Genomic DNA, 19,631 nt, shown 5'->3' on the forward strand with positions numbered 1-19,631 from the left:
TTACTCCGCAGGCCCTAGGAGTTTTCCCCAAGCCACCCCAGGTTGCGGTTCATCAGGGACAGGCCCTAGGTTAGGGTTCCTGTCACGTTAGGGTTAGTTAGGGATAGATAGGGATAGCGGCGGTTGCTGTTCCCGTGAGACGGTGGTGTTACCGAGAGACGGTTGTGTTCCCGTGAAGCGGTGGGACCCTCGTTGGGGTTCCTGGAGAAGTACCTGGAAAGGATCAGACGGATGCATCGCACGTCTGACCCTTTGAGAAGAGTGTTGCAGGCCCGAGCATCGGAGTGCTCGGAAGGTATATCTACTTATGTGCACCAACAGGCCTAATATATAATTTAGTGACTGCGCAGTCACCCACGACCTCCGTAGGAGTACGGGACATTGGGTGTGGGGGATTACAGGACACTGGGTGGGAACACCAGACATTGGGCTGAGGTTACATGGATAGAGCATAAGGTTATGTCGTGTTATGGTTTGCTATGTTCTCAGTAAAGTGTTAGTATTCTTTCTATCGTTATGTGTGTTATTGTATTTCTTACCCAGGGCTATCTTTCATAACGGGGATCCTGGGTAAGTGGAGGCGCTGCACCAGGTAAATGGTAAGGGTTTCCCCAGGCTCCCAGCTAGCGGAGGCTCAGATCTCCTGGAGCCACAGGTGTGATACAGTTACCAGTAGTCCCTTAGAAGAGGTGTGCCGAAAGGAAAGGGACCGGTTAGACCACAAGGGGCCAATGTGAGATTGGGTGGGTCAGGCCGGTTCACAAAAAGGGCTACATTTGGAGGCGCTGCTGAGATATCAGACCTGGGGTGCCCTGTATGTTTTTTTTCTAAATTGTGTCCTATTTTTGTTCCACCATGTGGGTGTCCCAGTTAGCGGAGGCTCAGATCTCCTGGAGCCACAGGTGTGATACAGTTACCAGTAGTCCCTTAGAAGAGGTGTGCCGCAGGGAAAGGGACCGGTTAGACCACAGGGGCCAATGTGAGATTGGGTGGGTCAGGCCGGTTCACAAAAAGGGCTACATTAGTAATAGTCAGCATGGAGTTATGAAGGATTGATCTTGCCAAACTAACCTTATTTGTTTCTTTGAGGAGGTAAGTAGGAATTTAGACCAGGGTAATGCAGTTGATGTGGTCTACTTAGATTTTGCAAAGGCTTTTGATACGGTTTCACATAAGAGGTTGGTGTACAAAATAAAGAAAGTTGGACTCAGTAATAATATATGCACCTGGATTGAAAACTGGTTAAAGGACAGACAACAGAGGGTTGTCATAAATGGAACTTTTTCAGGTTGGGCTAAAGTCGTGAGTGGAGTACCTCAGGGATCGGTACTGGGATCCCTGCTTTTTAACTTGTTTATTAATGACCTTGAGGTTGGGATCGAGAGCAAAGTCTCCATCTTTGCTGATGATACTAAATTGTGTAAGGTAATAGAATCAGAGCAGGATGTAATTTCTCTTCAGAGACTGGAAACGTGGGCAGGTAAATGGCAGATGAGGTTTAATACAGATAAATGTAAGGTTATGCATTTGGGATACAAGAATAAAAAGGCGACTTACAAATTAAATGGAGATATATTGGGGGAATTCTTGATGGAGAAGGATTTAGGAGTGCTTGTAGAGAGCAGGCTTAGCAATAGTGCCCAATGTCATGCAGTAGCTGCAAAGGCAAACAAGATCTTATCTTGCATCAAATGGGCAATGGATGGAAGGGAAGTAAACATAATTATGCCCCTTTACAAAGCATTAGTAAGACCACACCTTGAATATGGAGTACAATTTTGGCACCAATCCTAAGAAAAGACATTATGGAACTAGAGAGAGTGCAGAGAAGAGCCACCAAATTAATAAAGGGGATGGACATTCTAACTTATAAGGAGAGGCTAGCTAAATTATATTTATTTACATTAGAAAAGAGGCGTCTAAGAGGGGATATGATAACTATATACAAATATATTCAGGGACAATGCAAGGAGCTTTCAAAAGAGCTATTCATCCCACGGGCAGTACAAAGGACTCAGGGCCATCCCTTAAGGTTAGAGGAAAGGAAATATCACCAGCAACAAAGGAAAGGGTTCTTTACAGTAAGGGCAGTTAAAATGTGGAATTCATTACCCGTGGAGACTGTGATTGCAGATACAATAGATTTGTTCAAAAAAAGGTTGGGCATCTTTTTAGATGGGAAAGGTATACAGGGATATACCAAATAAGTATACATGGGAAGGATGTTGATCCAGGGATTAATCTGATTGCCAATTCTTGGAGTCAGGAAGGAATTAATTTTTCCCCTTAATGGGGTTTTTTGTTTGCCTTCCTCTGGATCAATAAGTATAGGTATAGGATAAAGTATCTGTTGTCTAAATTTAGCATAGGTTGAACTATGTAACTATGTAACTATGTAACTTTATTGCAAAGGTAGCAACTCCCCACTGCTTGAACTCTGCTGGCTTAGAACTGCTGCTGGCTGCAGCTGCAGGTTTGTGCACCCACTGAGGAGTTTGCCCCCTGTCTCGAGCACCTTTCTCATCCATCAGGGCACGACTGAATAAGCACTCATCAGCCATCCTGGCAGCTTCCAAATGGGTCTTAGGTTTACGGTCAAAGACTCATGCCCTCACGTCCGAGGGGCACTGTTGCAGTAACTGTTCCTGAAACATCAAGTCCAGTAATGTAGCACCATAATCCTCCACTCACTGAGTACCCTGGCGTGCCATGCGGGCACCATAGTTCATATATGACTTCTGAGGATGGCGTTCCTCTGTCCTGAACTTGCCTCTGTACGCTTCTGGGGTGAGGGCATACCGCAACAGGAGCAAAGCCTTCAAATGCTCATAATCATCCCTATCGTCTCGTGGAATAGACTGCAGGGTTTTCTTTGACTTGCCCGACAGCAAGGGGTGCATTCATAGCACCCAGTCCCGTTTTGGGACTCTGTAGCTCAGACACTGGGTCTCAAAGTCAGATAGAAATCTATCAATTTTGTCAGTGCCGCAGACAAACTTATTGAAGCTGTGGTGATTAACTTGGGGAACAGCCTGCTCTCCGTTGACCAAGTGAGAGTGAGTGGTTACTTGTCCGTGAATCGCTGTCAGCATGCGAATACGCTCATCAGCTGTAGCGTTTTCCCCCCATGAGGCAAGAAGTGCTGTTAGTCCAGAGTTAGGGGGTCCCGCAAGTGCAGGGACAATTGGAACTGCAGGCACAATTCCCCCGCAGACCCCAAACACAGTCCTTCACCAATATCCTGGTGAACATGCTCTCCCTCCCCATGTCGATCTTCCCCCAGGACTGGAATCATCTCCTGTGTGCTGGACTGAAGTCTAATCACTGTAGCTGCAGCAGCAGGCACCGTGCTATCAGGGGCAGCCATGCTTGCTTCATGCTACTCCAGATCCTCCTCCAGTTGTGTCCTTGCCTGACCAGCTGTCGGTAAGCCATATTCTTCACACCAGTCAATGAGACTGTACGATCCAGGACCGGAATCTCCCTGCTCATTTGCCCATGCTTCACCCGCAGGCAACAAAATATGGCACAAAGAGTGATTGTGTTTTTTGTCTCTTTTGTAAATTTTGTGTGTGCTATCTCACGCTATGGGAGCTCACAGCTTCGAGTCTCGCACTATGCTATAGTACCCCGCAAGATACTATATCATAGTTTCAACCAGATCCCACTGCTGCCCCCAGAAAAAAGCCTGTCACGGGAGACCAATGCTTTTAACACCTTAATTACTGGATCCTTTGATGAACAAAACGTGAGATAAAATAAATAGTGATTTATTTACACGAGAAACACATACAGCTTGACTTACAAAATAACACGAATAAACACTTACTGGAACGGGGCAAAATGAAATAAAATGTCCATGGAACGAACTTCACAGAAATAAAGACTCCAGGCACCAATCCCCAGGAGCAGGTTTGGTGCGCAAATAGAGCCGTGAGACAGTCTTGGGCTCTGGGAGACGCATGCGACCCCTGTTTCTCCACCGAATGTAATCTTTTCGTTCTGCCCTTGCAGGATTCGTTCGCAAATCCTCAGTTCTAACGAACTCTTGAAGCGGGGTACAAATCTTAGTTACGATGGAATAGTCTTTGTACTGCACGAAGTATCTTACTGTAGATGAATCTGCCGTCCCGACTGACTGCACAGACTTTTAAAACATATTCAAAGCTTATCTGTACTATGTGCAGCCAACCTTGGCATGGGAACCAAACCCCCACCCTATGGCAGAGTTGCCAACAGTTCATGCAGCCGGGCAAGGGGCTTCATGCTATGCCAAGGGTCATGCGCTAACATCACACCTGAGCCGCTTAGCATACCTAACCAAGTCCCCTTCTCCGGCAGTGGAATGTCTACCTCTGTCACGGACATCTGGACATCTGCTGGGCAAACTGTTTAGAATAAATCCTTCCAAAGTAACACTGTGATCTGTCACGGTCTTTGTTAAGTCCGGACTTCTGCTGACAGCCTGGCGACGCATCAGCAGGGTGCCTCACAAGTCCGCACTTAGGGTATGCATGACTCACACCACGGAATTGCCGGTCATATACTGTGAATCCCCAATCTATACGCTGCCACGTCTGTCTGAATGTTAATTTCTTTATTCTCATAACTTTAACGCACTGAAAAGAGAGAAACTTTCATTCATGACTTTGTATAAAAGTTAATAATAAGTAAAACATAACTGCTTTACTGTTTGTACCCCAGCTGCACTCACACCAAATTTCATATCACTCGCATATTCCTAACCTAAGTTAGCTCCCTGCTTCTGTGCTGTGTGAAAAAGCAGCTGGAGTTAAAACCCTTTTTCCTCTTTGCGGTTTGGCAGTGAAACATTGTTGTAATACTCAGTACTAATCCATAACTGTGACCGCACTAATACTATGTAACTTAGTATAATGATGTGGTCTTCTTAGGCTTAGCGGGACACACACAGGCAATTCAAACACATTTACAGGCTTGCAGCCAGCAGTGGGCTGCAGAGCTGACACTTCACATTTACCCCATATGACTGAGGGGAACTCTGCTACATGACTTATACATGTGGTCCCCTTATACCTAGCGGGACACACACCAACTGTTCTAACAAAATTACAGAGTTGCAGCCATTAGTGGGCTGCAGAGCTGACACTCTACATTCCCAATATGACTCAGGGGCACCCAGCCGGCATAATATGTTTATTTACTGGCCTGAGTACCCCTTCACCGCCACAGTAATGTCAGACAGAAACTGTTGGGGGTTAAAGTTTCTAAATGTGCTAGTGAGGAGAACTTTAGGGCTTGATTGGGGTGGTTTAATTTTCCTTACACATTATACTATTGCATGGTCACTGAAAATATCAGGAAGGATGCCAGAGGATTGTATTCTGCTGGGATTTGAGGAGAGAATACAGTCTAGCAAGGAATGGTTATGAGATATCAGGTGTATCCATGTAGATCAAGAGAGGAAGATAGGGCAGAGTTGTAGTTCCTGACCATGTTGTCAGGGTCTAGAGCAGATCTGAGAGAGGAGAGGGAGGAGCGTAAAGGGGATTCAAAAGCTGGTAGATTAATATAGAGCAGGTCTGCAGAAATGAGGGGTAGATGGAGAAGGGGAGAAGTGAGAGAGAGAAAATGTGATGAGATGATGGTCAGAGAGAGGAAGGGGGGGAAATGGAGAAATCAGAGATAAATGTTTTTAGTGAAAACCAGATCTAGGTAGTGGCCATTCTTGCGGGTACTGGCTGCAGTCCACTGTTGAAGGACAATGGAGAGGTTAGAGAGAGAAAGGGGGAAGCCCAAGGGAGAGTAGAACAGGGGAGTCTATGGAGAGAAAGAAAGACAGCTAGGATTCAAAGTGAGAGAGAAACACAGAAGGGGAATGAGTAGAGGTAGGTGGGCGATAAATGACCACCATATGGACAGGGAGAGGAGAAAAAAGCTGGACAGTGTGAGCCTCAAAAAGCAAGAGAGGGAGGAATAGGAAGGGTACAGTAGTGGCAGATAGAGGAGAGCAGGAGCCCAACGTCTCCACCCCTGCCATCAGGGAGCGGAGTTTGGCAAAAAGAAAGGCCACCATAAGATAGAGCAGCTTCCAGAGCAGAGTAAGACTGAGTGAGCCAAGTCGCAGTTACAGTATAGCAAAGAGGAGCAGAGAGTGAGAGAAAAAGAAGTCATGCACAGAGAGGAAGTTGTTCGAAAGGGAGCGTGAATTCAAAAGGGCACAGGAGAAAGGGAGAGAGGAGGGAGGGTGACAGGGGATGGGTATGAGGTTAGAGGGGTTGAGACCAGAAGGAGTAGAAGTTGTATGTGGAAGGCAAGGACAAGAGCATACAGGAATAGGACCAGGATTGGGAGAGATATCTCCAGAAGCAAGGAGGAGAAGCATGGATAGAAGAGAATGTGTGAGGAGAATTTATAGGTGTGTGCTTTAGTGCAGGGGATATAGCTGTGTGGTGTTAGAGGGTGCAGGTAAGAAAGGAGTTCATGTGAACTGAGAAGTGGCGAAAGAAGGAGTGATGGAGATGTATGAATATGAAATAATGAAACTGGTAGAAAAAAGCACATATTTTAAAAAGAAGTAAGGTCAAAACAAATAGAAACAAGTATAAGAGTGAGGATGGAGGGGCAGTGAGAATTGAGAGGGGAGTGGGAGAATGGAGGTATGAGAGAGTATAGAGGGGGTTGGAGACAGTATTGATGGGGTTGGAGAGAGGATGGAGGGGTTTGGAGATGGGAGATTGGAGGGGGTTGGAGAGAGGATGGGGGGAGCAGATGGAGCGGGGAGGGGAGAGAAGATGGAAGTGGGGAGAGGATGGAGGGGTGAGAGAGGATGAGGTGAAGAGAGGATGGAGGGGAAGTGAGGGCGAAGAGGGGAGAGAGGAAGCAAGGGGTAGAGAGGATGGGATGGGATGGGGGGATAGAGGATCGGTGGGTATAGAGGATTGGGGGAGAGAGAATGGAGGAGGAAGGGAGAATAGAGGGAAAAAGAGAATGGAGGGGGAGTGAGAATGGAGGGGGGAGAGAAAATGGAGGGGTGGTACAGAGGATGCAGGGGGGGAGAGAGGATAGGGGATGGAGAGAAGAAAGGGGAAGGAGAGAGGATGGGTGGGGTTAGAGGATGGATGCGGATAGAGGATGGATGCGGATAGAGGATGGATGCGGATAGAGGATGGATGCGGATAGAGGATGGGTGGGGATAGAGGATGGGTGGGGATAGAGGATGGGTGGGGATAGAGGATGGGTGGGGATAGAGAATGGGTGGGGATAGAGGATGGGTGGGGATAGAGGATGGGTGGAAATTGAGGATTGGGGGAAGAGAGAAAATAGGAGGAAGAGAAAATGGACGGGGAGGGAGAATGGAAAGGGGAGTGAGGGGAGAGGGAGGATGCAGGGGGGAGAGAGGGTGGATGGGATGAAGAGAGGATTGAGGGGGGGAAAGAGGATGGGTGGGGATAGAGGATTGGGTGAAGAGAGAATGGAGGGGGGAGATGATGGAGGGGATTGGAAATAGGATGTAGAGGGAGAGAGTATGGAGGGGTTTGGAGAGAGGATGGAAGAGGGAGAGCATATGGTGGGGGGAGAGTGGATGGAAGGGGGAGGGGATAGAGGGGGAATAGAGGATGGAGGGGTTGGAGAGAGGATGGATGGGGGAATGCAGATGGAGGAGGGAGAGGATGGAGGGGGAGAGAGGATTGGGTATAGAGAGGATGGAGGGGGAGTGAGGGTGGAGGGGGGAAGAGAATGCATGGGGGAGAGGATGTAGGGACGGAGCGAGGCTTCTGGGGGGAATAGAGGATGGGTGGGGATAGAAGCTTGTGGGAAGATATAATGGAGGCGAGGAGAGAGGATGGAGGGGGAGAGAGGATGGAAGGGGGAAGGAGGATGAGGATGGAGGGGGGAGGATGGGGAGGGGAGGGAGAGATGATCAAGGAGGAAAGGATGTATAGGGAGAGAGGATGAAGGGGGAGAGAGGATGAAGGGGGAGAGAGGATGGAGGGGGAAGAGCGGATGAAGGGGGAAGAGAGGATGAAGGGGGAAGAGAGGATGAAGGGGGAGAGAGGATGGAGGGGGAAGAGAGTATAATATGGGGAGAGGAGGCAGAGGAGAAAGGGAGGATGGTGGTGGGGAGAGAGGAGGCAGGGGGAGAGAGCGGATGGAGGGGGGAGAGAGGATAAAAGTGGGGCGAGAGGAGGCAGGGGAGAGAGGATGGTGGTGAGGGAGAGGAAGCAGGGGAGAGAGAGGATGGAGGGGAGAGAGAGGATAAAGGGGGAAAGAGGATGGAGGGGAGGGAGAATGGAAAAGGGGAGGGAGAATGGAAAGGGGGAAAGAGATTGGAGGGGGAGAGAGAATGGAGGATGGGGGAGAGGATGGGGGGAGAGGATGGAGGGGGAGTGAGGGTGGAGGGGGGAGGAGGATGCAGAGGGGAGAGAGGATGGAGAGAGGATTGAGGGGGGATAGAGGATGGGTGGGGATAGAGGATTGTGATGGTTAGGGGGTAACCAGGCTCAGTAATAAAGGTCAAGCCCCTGGTTGCCCCTGAGTTACGTGGTGGGGTCCTAGAGTGTCAGCTCTTGGACCTGGCTGTCGTGTATGTACTGCTATGCATTATGTGAAAATATGCGACAATAAAGAATTTTCATGTTTTTGCCTTTCCAGGAGTGCCAGCAAGCAGAAATTGCTAGGCTATGAGTTTCAGGGTGGGTTTGACAGAGCAGGTCTCTACAAATTGTGGCTATGTAGCAGGGTTCCCGAGTTACAGGATACTCCAAAGATGGATCCGGGAATCAGGTAAGATTCTCGGATACATTGAAGCACAAGGCTCCGGTCAAACTCCTGCCCTGAAAAGTTCTTACAGCTCACCGCCAGGAGTACCTGCTTCAGCACAGGCAAAGAGGTAAAAATGGGCTTAAGGATTTGTGTATCCCGGGTATAGTCAGGGGTTTAGGGAGAGTCCCCCATGGTATATGTCCCAAACCCCCAGACCCGTTGTAGAGGTTCGGGTTATCTCCAACCATGTATAAGGTTGTGAGAGTGAAAATATTTCTAAGTCCAGCTTCAGTGCAATTGAAGCAACCCTGAAAATGAACCTAAGCATTATTTGAGGGAATACAGAAAAAAAGGGGGAGCACAGGTAGAGGGATAATGTTGTGATGTATAATATTGTGATATATAAAACCTCTGATAAGAAACTCTAATAAAAGATGGTGGGAGTAATAAAAAATGGAAACACACTTACACGGCCTTGTGTAAATGCTATCACATCAAGGTGTCTTTGTGGTCTTCTTTCTTTTCTTCTCCTCTTTCCTTTTCCTCTGTTGTGATGTTTTTCTTTCTTCTCAGGTCCAGGTATATTGTTAGGTTCGCCGACGACTTTTCCTCAAGGCAAACAGATATACACATGTATAAACAATATTGCTGAAATCAATAATATACAATGACCAGCTGTAATATGACACAGCAGATAAAGGCAGTCACTCACACGGCCAAGTGTGAGTGCAACCTGTGGGGAAGGTATCTTTTCTTTGTAACACGTATGGTGGTCGTATCCAAAACTTAATAAGTACGTGGGTGGTGGATAATGATGGGTAATGATAAATATATATATATATATATATATATAAAGGATGATACTCACACGGCCTCGTGTGAGTAAACACACATAGGGGTATCTCTAAATGGTGAGTGATGATTAGTAATATTAAATATAAAAGTTGATACACACACGGCCTTGTGTGAGAAAACACACATAAGGGTATCTCTGGAGGCTTCAATGTTGGTGTCCCAGCAGGGGAGAAAAGCTAGACTCTCCTCCCTATTAGGTATTGAGACAAAGTGTAGTCTTGAATGAACAATACCTATCCTTTATTTAACATTAAAAATAGAACATGTACTGTAAAAATGAATGAAAACAAATAAAATGATGCAGCCAGTCTATAGGATGATAAAATGCAGGGATCGATGCACGCAGCTAGCTAACTCCGCGTCCAGATATGCTGCAGCGTTGCTCCGTTGCCTGCTCCTCGACGGTGGCAGAGATAGTCCAAAAACACTGACAGAAAAAAGCAACGCGTTACGCCACTTTGCGGGCTTCCTCAGGCTCCGTAGTTTGGGGGATAAGGCTAATACCGGTATAGATGCTGCTGGTAGCCAATCCCCTGTCTCGTTGGCGAAATTGGAATGAATTAAAAAGTTACAAACTCGTAGGTGCTTCCCAGATGTCTTTAGGGAATGAAGTCTCCATTATAAATGCACCTCATAGGTGTCAACATTAGTATATAAAACTGGGGGAGCACATAGTGATGTCCCAATGGGGGAATACATTTAACAGTAACAAAACTTGTTCTAAGGATTAATATAGCGATATTAGTGCTGTCCGAGTAACAGACTTTGTGCACAGTGCAATTAATAATTAATTCTAATGTGACATAAGAGGTGTGAAATGAAAATGTGATTGTGATAACTAGGTTAAAGAGGTATAAGTATATCCTTACTTATACACTTGTTTAAAAGTGAGTGTAATTAGTAATCCATAATTTAATGTTTATGTCAAACAAAACATAAACACATGACAACAATAATTAAAAATATTTAAAAATATAAGTGTAAGGGTAGTGGGTGTCTCTATGTGAATCATAAATGGAATGTATAAAATAAACATATGTTGTGATATATTTATTCCTTGTGTACGATATAAAAATAAAACATTTTAAAATAATATATAATGTATATATGCACAGATATATAAACGTATGTGCATTGTTTGAAGATAGCCTATTACACATGGTGCTATAAGATCAATATTAATTAATAATATCATCTAGTATTCATGTTCTGTGTATTTAAAAGAGGTATAGTCTAATGCCAGTTTTAATAAATTCAATAAAGAGTATGAAATAAGTCTGAATATCATCTAGTGTGATATTTTGTACATATAAGATAATCAGGCAAGGTGTACTGCCAATTGAACAATATATAGTGATTAATCAAACTTATACAAAAATGCATGTGGTAAATATACATCATCTGACTTTACATTTTCAGTTATCCGAGCATTCAAAAACATATTTGACCAAATATATATAATTTGTGGTGTGGCCCTGGATCTGAAAAGAATCAGAGAAGAACAAAATAAATAGACACGTATAGACAAACTACACTGTGTATTATACACACGTCTTAAAAAATCCCAACTCTTATGTTTGGGTTTGCGGAATAATTAGATGGTAATAAAATCTGGAAAGAAAGGAAAAGGGATTGCTGTGGGGATTTATCCTAGGGATGGACAGGACTTTAAACTATAAGAATGCCCCCAGATCTATATCTATATTCATTCCTCGGGGGGTCAAAGTTTTAAGTTTGTAGATCCAATACGTTTCCCTTTGACATAGTCTTTGGAATCTGTCTCCACCGCTCCAGTGTTGATCTACTCTCTCGATCCCTTTAAAACTGAGACTCTCTGGATTTCCCTCGTGAAATAAACTAAAATGTCTGGAGACACTATGTGTTAATACCTGCTTGCGTATGTTACCCATGTGCTCCAAAATGCGTACCCTCAGAGGTCTCGAGGTACGTCCTACATATTGGAGACCACATGGGCAAGCAAGCAGGTATACCACAAAATCTGTACGGCAGCTAATTGCGTTTTTAATTTTAAATTTATCTTTAGTTACATTAGAGCTGAAAGTTGCCTTGTCTCCTTCCATCGTTGGTTTGCAGGCTTTGCAGCTGATACAGTTAAAAAAAAACATTGGGGGAGGTAGCCAGTTTTGGTTATTGCTGACTATTTCTCTTCTGAATGTACTTGGTGCAAGCTGTGACTTCATACAAGGTGCTTTCCTATAAATAACCTTTGGTACTGAAGGGATGTGTCCTCTTAAAATAGGGTCTAACTGTACTACGTGCCAATGTTTTTGTATGATGTCCTTCACTTTAATGGCTTCTGTACTATACGTAGTAATGAATGCTGATGTATACGTAGTATCTTTCCTTTTCGATGATGGTTTAAGCAGATCTTCTCTTGGGATCTGATTGGTTTTATCTATAGCTGCATTTATCAGTTGTGGCTTATATCCTCGTTCTAAAAATCTATCTTTTAATTTGTGTGTTTGTTCTTTAAAAACCTCCATCTCCGTGCAGATTATCTTTATTCTTCTAAATTGGCCTAAGGGGATATTGTTAAGCCATCTTGGATGATGGCAGCTTGAAGTCAGTAAAAAGCTGTTCGCATCTGTATGTTTAAAAAAGGTTTTAGTTTTAATTTCTTTGTTTTCGACATATATAATGAGGTCGAGGAAATTAATAGCTTCTCTGCTATATTCTGATGTGAATGTTAAATTGACCTGGTTGTTATTAATGTATTTAATGAATTCTTTTAATGTCTCTTCATTCCCTTTCCACAGGAATAATACGTCATCTATGTAGCGGTGCCACGAGACCAAGTTTGCCCCAAACTGATGTTCTGACCAGATGTTATTATCTTCCCAGTTCGCCATGAAAATATTGGCAAAACTGGGTGCAAACTTGGTCCCCATAGCGGTGCCACATAGCTGAAGGTATATATCTTCATTATACCAAAATGTATTATGTCGCAAAATGAAATTAATGCAGTCTAAGATAAATGTCCGCTGCTCTACTGGGATGTTCTATCCCTTGAGATGATATTGTCAATAGCCTCTATGCCAGGCCTGCACAACATACGGCTTGTGTGGGTGAGGGGGAGAGATGGGGGTATGAGAGATAGATGGGGAGTATCGTAAAGGTTGATAGTGAGGGGTTCTGGGGGAGATATGAGGATGATGATGATGATGATGATACAGTAGGTGCTGGAGGAGAGATGATGATGATGATGATGATGATGATGATGATGATGATGATGATGATGATGATGATGATGATGATGATGATGATGATGATGATGATGATGATGATGATTTAACCCGTGCGGCCCAATTTTTTTTTCCTTGGAGCAGTTCGGCCCTTCTCACTTTACGAGTTGGGCAGGCCTGCTCTATGCCATCTGCATGTTGTATGCAGGTGTATAGGGATTTGACATGACATGTGGCTAATATGAGGTCTTCCTGCCATTCTATTTCACCTAGTGTATTGAGGACTTGCATGGTGTCTTTTAAATAAGATCTCCCACTAGTTGCATATTTTTGGAGGAATACATCCAAATATTCAGATAAGTTTTGTGTGAGGGAGCCGATACCAGATATAATTGGTCTCCCTGGAGGAGCTTCTAAACATTTATGTATCTTTGGTAAGAAGTAAAAGATGGGTAGAATGGGTTTTTCTTGATGAATGTAACCCCATTCTATCTTATTTAATATCCCCAAAGTTTTCCCCTATCAAGGATTATATCAAGTTCCTGTTTATGTTGTTGAGTTGGGTTCCTATTTAGTTTTTGGTAGGTTTTTTCATCCCCCAGAATTCGACCTGCCTCTTGTAAATAATACTCAGTGTCCATCACTACCACGCCCCCGCCTTTATCGGCTGGCTTGATAGTGATAGATCTGTCTTCCATTAATTTCTTAAGTGCCTCCTTTTCTTCCTTATTGAGGTTATCCCTAGGGTGTTTCTTATTTTCTGCGACTTTCTCTAAATCTTCCGATACTAATTGATGAAATACTTCAAGGTGATGCCCCTTGCTGTTACTTGGGTAACATTTTGATTTTTCCCGTAAATCAGAGTGTGCGAAATTATTAGAGAATTTGGAATTACCCAGTATACCGAGGCTGCTAACAGGTAGTGCACACACTTTATGGCAACTTGATTGAAGAGAGACCCAGCAATGATTAATGAAACAATAAGCCTCCGGTATTGAAAACAGGGAGTTGGGTAATAGTAAGCCGGATAGAGGTACAGGGGGACACCTCCCTAAGGGGCGCCCCCAAGTAAATCACAGCCCGGCACTAACCGCCTCAATAATCTCCCTGAAATACCGCGTGGAGGTTAGGAGTACTCACGAAAAAGCCGTCCCTGTTGGTGCAGGGAATTCTGCAGCGGCTTCCTCCTCTGGTGTAGCTGGCGTCAGCATGCTCCTCCGGAAATGATGACACAGGAAGAAGGGGGTAGGATGGTCCGTGGTTCACAGCAACTTCAGCAGCCAACACATGGATGTCTAAAAAAACTTTATTGATCGCTAGCAGCAAACATCAGGCAACCACTCTAACATGTTTCGTCCAGGCTATGGACTTTTTCAAAGAGTGCTGATAGTGTATGGCAGCCAAATAGATATAGGGAGTGGTGAGAGTATGCCACCAATAGAAACAGGGAACGTATTTAAACCTCACCTGTGGTAGATTAATCATTAAAGTGGATAACTATCTCCACAACAATCCCCATAGCAATGGCTGCACAACAAGGTATTTACAACATACACATGAAAATTCTTATAAACAAAACAGAACATATAATGGATAAATTTAAAAACACAACTACTGATGTTTTAAGTTACCAGCATCATTATTATTATATAAAGCTGTATCAATTAATGGAAGTATACAGATGTATAACAAAGGATTTCATATATCTAGTACTTATAAAATCTTTTCAGTACTTATAAAGCATTTTCAGTATCAAGATTCACCTTAAAGGGATATAAACATTTTATCAATTTATTCACATAATTCATATCCATGAATACAGTGGCAACCGCATGACAGACAGTAACTTAATATGTCACCTCCCAGATCACAATGTAATTGGTGAACACTGTGAACCCACCCCAAAACTTAGCCATTACCCCATCAGGAAGTGTTTCAGTTCCCACTCCTGATTGATGCCGGCCGGATGGAGTGTGTTCAGAGTGTACACCCAATACATTTCCTGTTTATTTAATACCCCCTCTCTATGGCCTCCTCTAGCGTTACAAGGGATATGTTCAATTGCCATATAGGAAAAGTTGGCTATTCCCCCTTTAGGGCATCTGGAGAAGTGTCTGGGAACTGGATGAGATACATCATTCTTTTTAATAAGCCTGACATGCTCGGCAATGCGGGTCTTGACTGGCCGAATGGTTCGTCCCACATACAATTTTTTGCAACCACATCTCAAAAGATAAATGGTGTAGGATGTATTACAATTCAAAAATTCTTTAATAAAATATTTTTTTCCATTGATGTCAGTTTGGACAAATTTTGTACTATGAACATATTTACACATGGAACAATTTCCACATGCATAAAAACCTTTAGGAATACTACCAATTCTTTTAAGATCAGTTTTAGTTTGAAAGTGACTTGGCGAGAGGTGTGATGCTAGTGTCTTAGCCCTACGGAATGAAAATTTTGGTCCCTTCAAGGTAAACTCAGCAATATCCTTATCAAGGCACAGGGTGTGCCAATGTTTATGCACAATGTCGCATATAAGCTTGGATTGGCGACTATAAGTCGTGATGAATAATGGACTCATATCACTATACTTGCTCTTAGATTGTATGTACCCCTTATGATGTTTGTCTTTTTTCTTTTTATCGAGGATTCCAGGGCGATCCAAAGTCATAGCGTACTCGTATGCTGTCTGGATATCTGTATATTTGTAACCCCTGGCTTGGAATCTCTCAAATAGTGCTTGTGACTGCAAAGAGAAATTCTCGTCATCAGAACATATCCGTCTCAACCTTACAAATTGGGCCCTCGGAATACTTTTAATTAAAGATTGTGGATGACAACTTTTGGCTGACAGTAGTGTGTTTCGGGAGTTTGGCTTGCGAAATATGTCAGTTTGGATTAGCATGTCATGGTCTATGTAAAGGAGCAGGTCCAGATAATTGATGCAATTTATATTTTGTTCATAAGTGAATTTGATATTAACATTATTGATATTAAGTGTGTTTATAAATGCTACAAATACGTTCCCTGTTTCTATTGGTGGCTTACACTCACCACTCCCTATATCTATTTGGCTGCCATACACTATCAGCACTCTTTGAAAAAGTCCATAGCCTGGACGAAACATGTTAGAGTGGTTGCCTGATGTTTGCTGCTAGCGATCAATAAAAATTTTTTAGACATCCATGCGTTGGCTGCTGAAGTTGCTGTGAACCACGGACCATCCTACCCCCTTCTTCCTGTGTCATCATTTCCGGAGGAGCACGCTGACGCCAGCTACACCAGAGGAGGAAGCCGCTGCAGAATTCCCTGCACCAACAGGGACGGCTTTTTCGTGAGTACTCCTAACCTCCACGCGGTATTTCAGGGAGATTATTGAGGCGGTTAGTGCCGGGCTGTGATTTACTTGGGGGCGCCCCTTAGGGAGGTGTCCCCCTGTACCTCTATCCGGCTTACTATTACCCAACTCCCTGTTTTCAATACCGGAGGCTTATTGTTTCATTAATCATTGCTGGGTCTCTCTTCAATCAAGTTGCCATAAAGTGTGTGCACTACCTGTTAGCAGCCTCGGTATACTGGGTAATTCCAAATTCTCTAGCAATCTATTTCTACCTGATTGCTCACGGGCAAGTGAATAAGTGAATAAGTAAATTGTATATGCTTATTTGGACTATCCTGGAAAATTCCAAAATATAAAGGACATTATTTACTTTATTTTATTTTTAATTCAATACTATTATATTGGTTTTTTGCCATGGAAGATATTGATGTTGAATCAGAGGATACAAATGTGGATACATATGTCAATGCATGCGGGGATAATGCCAAACGTTCAAAAAAAGCTGCCCACTTGTTTAATGAAAGTACTGAGGTTATATGTGAGGAGCCTTCAGACCTCACACATTACTTTGTAAAGCTAGAAAGACTGTTGGTGTTGAATATACGCCTATGGTGGGACATCACCTCATTGAACAACTATATTAGATGTAAAAGAATACCACGAGGTTTGCGAATAAAAAAGACACAAACATTTGGCTTTACCAATATGCAATTTGAGCAGGACTGGACTGATACTCTAAACCAATGTTCCTTAAAGCTAATGGAACTAATCATTCAGCAGAAGTCAAAAGAAAAGGAGCAATTAATGTTGGAAATAAACCTTTTGAGGAACAACTTGAAGCCATTTACTAAAATGGATCAATTTATAAAAAACGACAAAACCCTGCTGACTAATATTGAGACCATAGAGGACACAATAAGTAATAAAAAAACACAGCAAGTTCGAACGAGACCGTGTAGATTATATAAAAGGACAAATTTATTGTTGGCAGAAACCTCAAACAAGAGAGAATATGGGATCCAATACAGCAAGGGGGTTTAAGCCTCAATCCAAAGGATGGTCTAAAAGCAACCCTAATAAGTCTATCTTAAAGGGAAGATCAGCTTGCGGAGTCAGGTGCGGAGTCAGACTACTCAGAGTGCGAATTGAGATCTCACTCTGTATCTTTTGAAGGTTCTACTGAGAGTATACGGGATAACCATGGGAGATCTAGGAGCGACAGCAGGTCATCCATCACATCTAATGGGGCCAGATCAAAAAATAAGGAACAGGCTCCCTCTTCGTCTTCTTTTTTATCCACAGGAACACGATCACGCCGCGAACCAGACGATCGCGGAGCAAACATGGAAACTCGCGGGAGACCAAAAAGAAAGAAGTACACATAGATGAGTGTGATAATAACGTCATTAATCTCTCAGGAGTGGAACTCTCCCATGCACAATTATCTCTACTAAATAAAGGACTGGGTTTTGCCCCGGTTCAGGACTTCCACTTGTTCCAGACTGTGATTGACCTCCAAAGGTTTACTCGCAAATTATCCTTAAAAAAGTTTTTTATATCAAGAGGACATTTTCAATCTAATAACTTGTCTGACTCTGATAATGATGTTGTATTACCCAATACTGATGATGAACTACCTAATATTGTTACTAATGATGCATTAACTAATATTTCTCTTGATACCTTTCAGGAAACCTGTGTATTATCAGACTTGGACGCATTACTTGAGCAGCAAGGCGAAGAAATCAATGCTTTCTCCCAACCTTTCTTTGGCACCCACTCCTCAGGATTTAAAAAGAAGTCTATCTTCTGCCCCAATGCCAATAGGGGGCCTTTCATTACGGCATTTGAAAGGTTGGTAGAAAGAGACCTTCAAATTTTATCTAAAGGTTTCTCCTGCTCATCTATGCATGCCAATAACCTGACATACACGGAGATTCATGAACTAGACACCTTGAAGCATAACAAAGACATCATGTTTAGAAATGCTGATAAAGGTGGAGCCCTTGTGGTTTTATCCACCCTACAATACAAACAGGAGGCATTACGGCAGCTAGGGAATCTGGATCAGTATAAACTTCTTAAAAAGGATCCAACACAGGACTTTATTAGTCAACTAGATGAAATTATTGAATTTGGAAAGATACTTTGTACATTAGACAAACATGAGATTGAATTTTTGAGAAGTCCACATCCCGTGATTCCGGTATTCCACCATCTCCCAAAGATCCATAAGTCACTGGTCGACCCTCCTGGTCGTCCTATAGTGGCAGGTATTGGATCTTTGGGAGATGGGTTATCGCGGTATGTGGACTCTTATCTCAAACCATTGGTACTGGCATTACCGTCCTTCATTAAGGATTCCACGGACCTCATGGTAGATGTAAAGGATCTGGTCTGGAAAAAGGAATACAGATGGGTCACCCTTGACGTGATCTCTCTGTATTCCATCATTAATCACGATCACGGGTTATTAGCTATCACGCACTTTTTACATTTATCACATCTGTCCACTTCACTTTGCACTTTTCTATTAGAATCTATTAAATTTTTATTAACTCACAATTATTTCTTATTTGATTCACGTTTTTATTTACAATTATTAGGCACTGCAATGGGCACAAGTTTTGCACCATCATATGCAAACTTATTCATGGGGTTATGGGAAGCACAATATATATATCACAGTAATAATTCTTATCGTTCACAAATTATTTACTATAAAAGATTCATCGACGATCTCATTATTATATGGGACGGCGATGAATCATCACTTGTAGCATTTATAAACACACTTAATATCAATAATGTTAATATCAAATTCACTTATGAACAAAATATAAATTGCATCAATTATCTGGACCTGCTCCTTTACATAGACCATGACATGCTAATCCAAACTGACATATTTCGCAAGCCAAACTCCCGAAACACACTACTGTCAGCCAAAAGTTGTCATCCACAATCTTTAATTAAAAGTATTCCGAGGGCCCAATTTGTAAGGTTGAGACGGATATGTTCTGATGACGAGAATTTCTCTTTGCAGTCACAAGCACTATTTGAGAGATTCCAAGCCAGGGGTTACAAATATACAGATATCCAGACAGCATACGAGTACGCTATGACTTTGGATCGCCCTGGAATCCTCGATAAAAAGAAAAAAGACAAATATCATAAGGGGTACATACAATCTAAGAGCAAGTATCGTGATATGAGTCCATTATTCATCACGACTTATAGTCGCCAATCCAAGCTTATATGCGACATTGTGCATAAACATTGGCACACCCTGTGCCTTGATGAGGATATTGCTGAGTTTACCTTGAAGGGACCAACATTTTCATTCCGTAGGGCTAAGACACTAACTTCACACCTCTCGCCAAGTCACTTTCAAACTAAAACTGATCTTAAAAGAATTGGTAGTATTCCTAAAGGTTTTTATGCATGTGGAAATTGTTCCATGTGTAAATATGTTCATAGTA

The sequence above is a fragment of the Ascaphus truei genome, chromosome 4, assembly GCF_040206685.1.
Source record: "Ascaphus truei isolate aAscTru1 chromosome 4, aAscTru1.hap1, whole genome shotgun sequence".
Taxonomy (NCBI): Eukaryota; Metazoa; Chordata; class Amphibia; order Anura; family Ascaphidae; genus Ascaphus; species Ascaphus truei.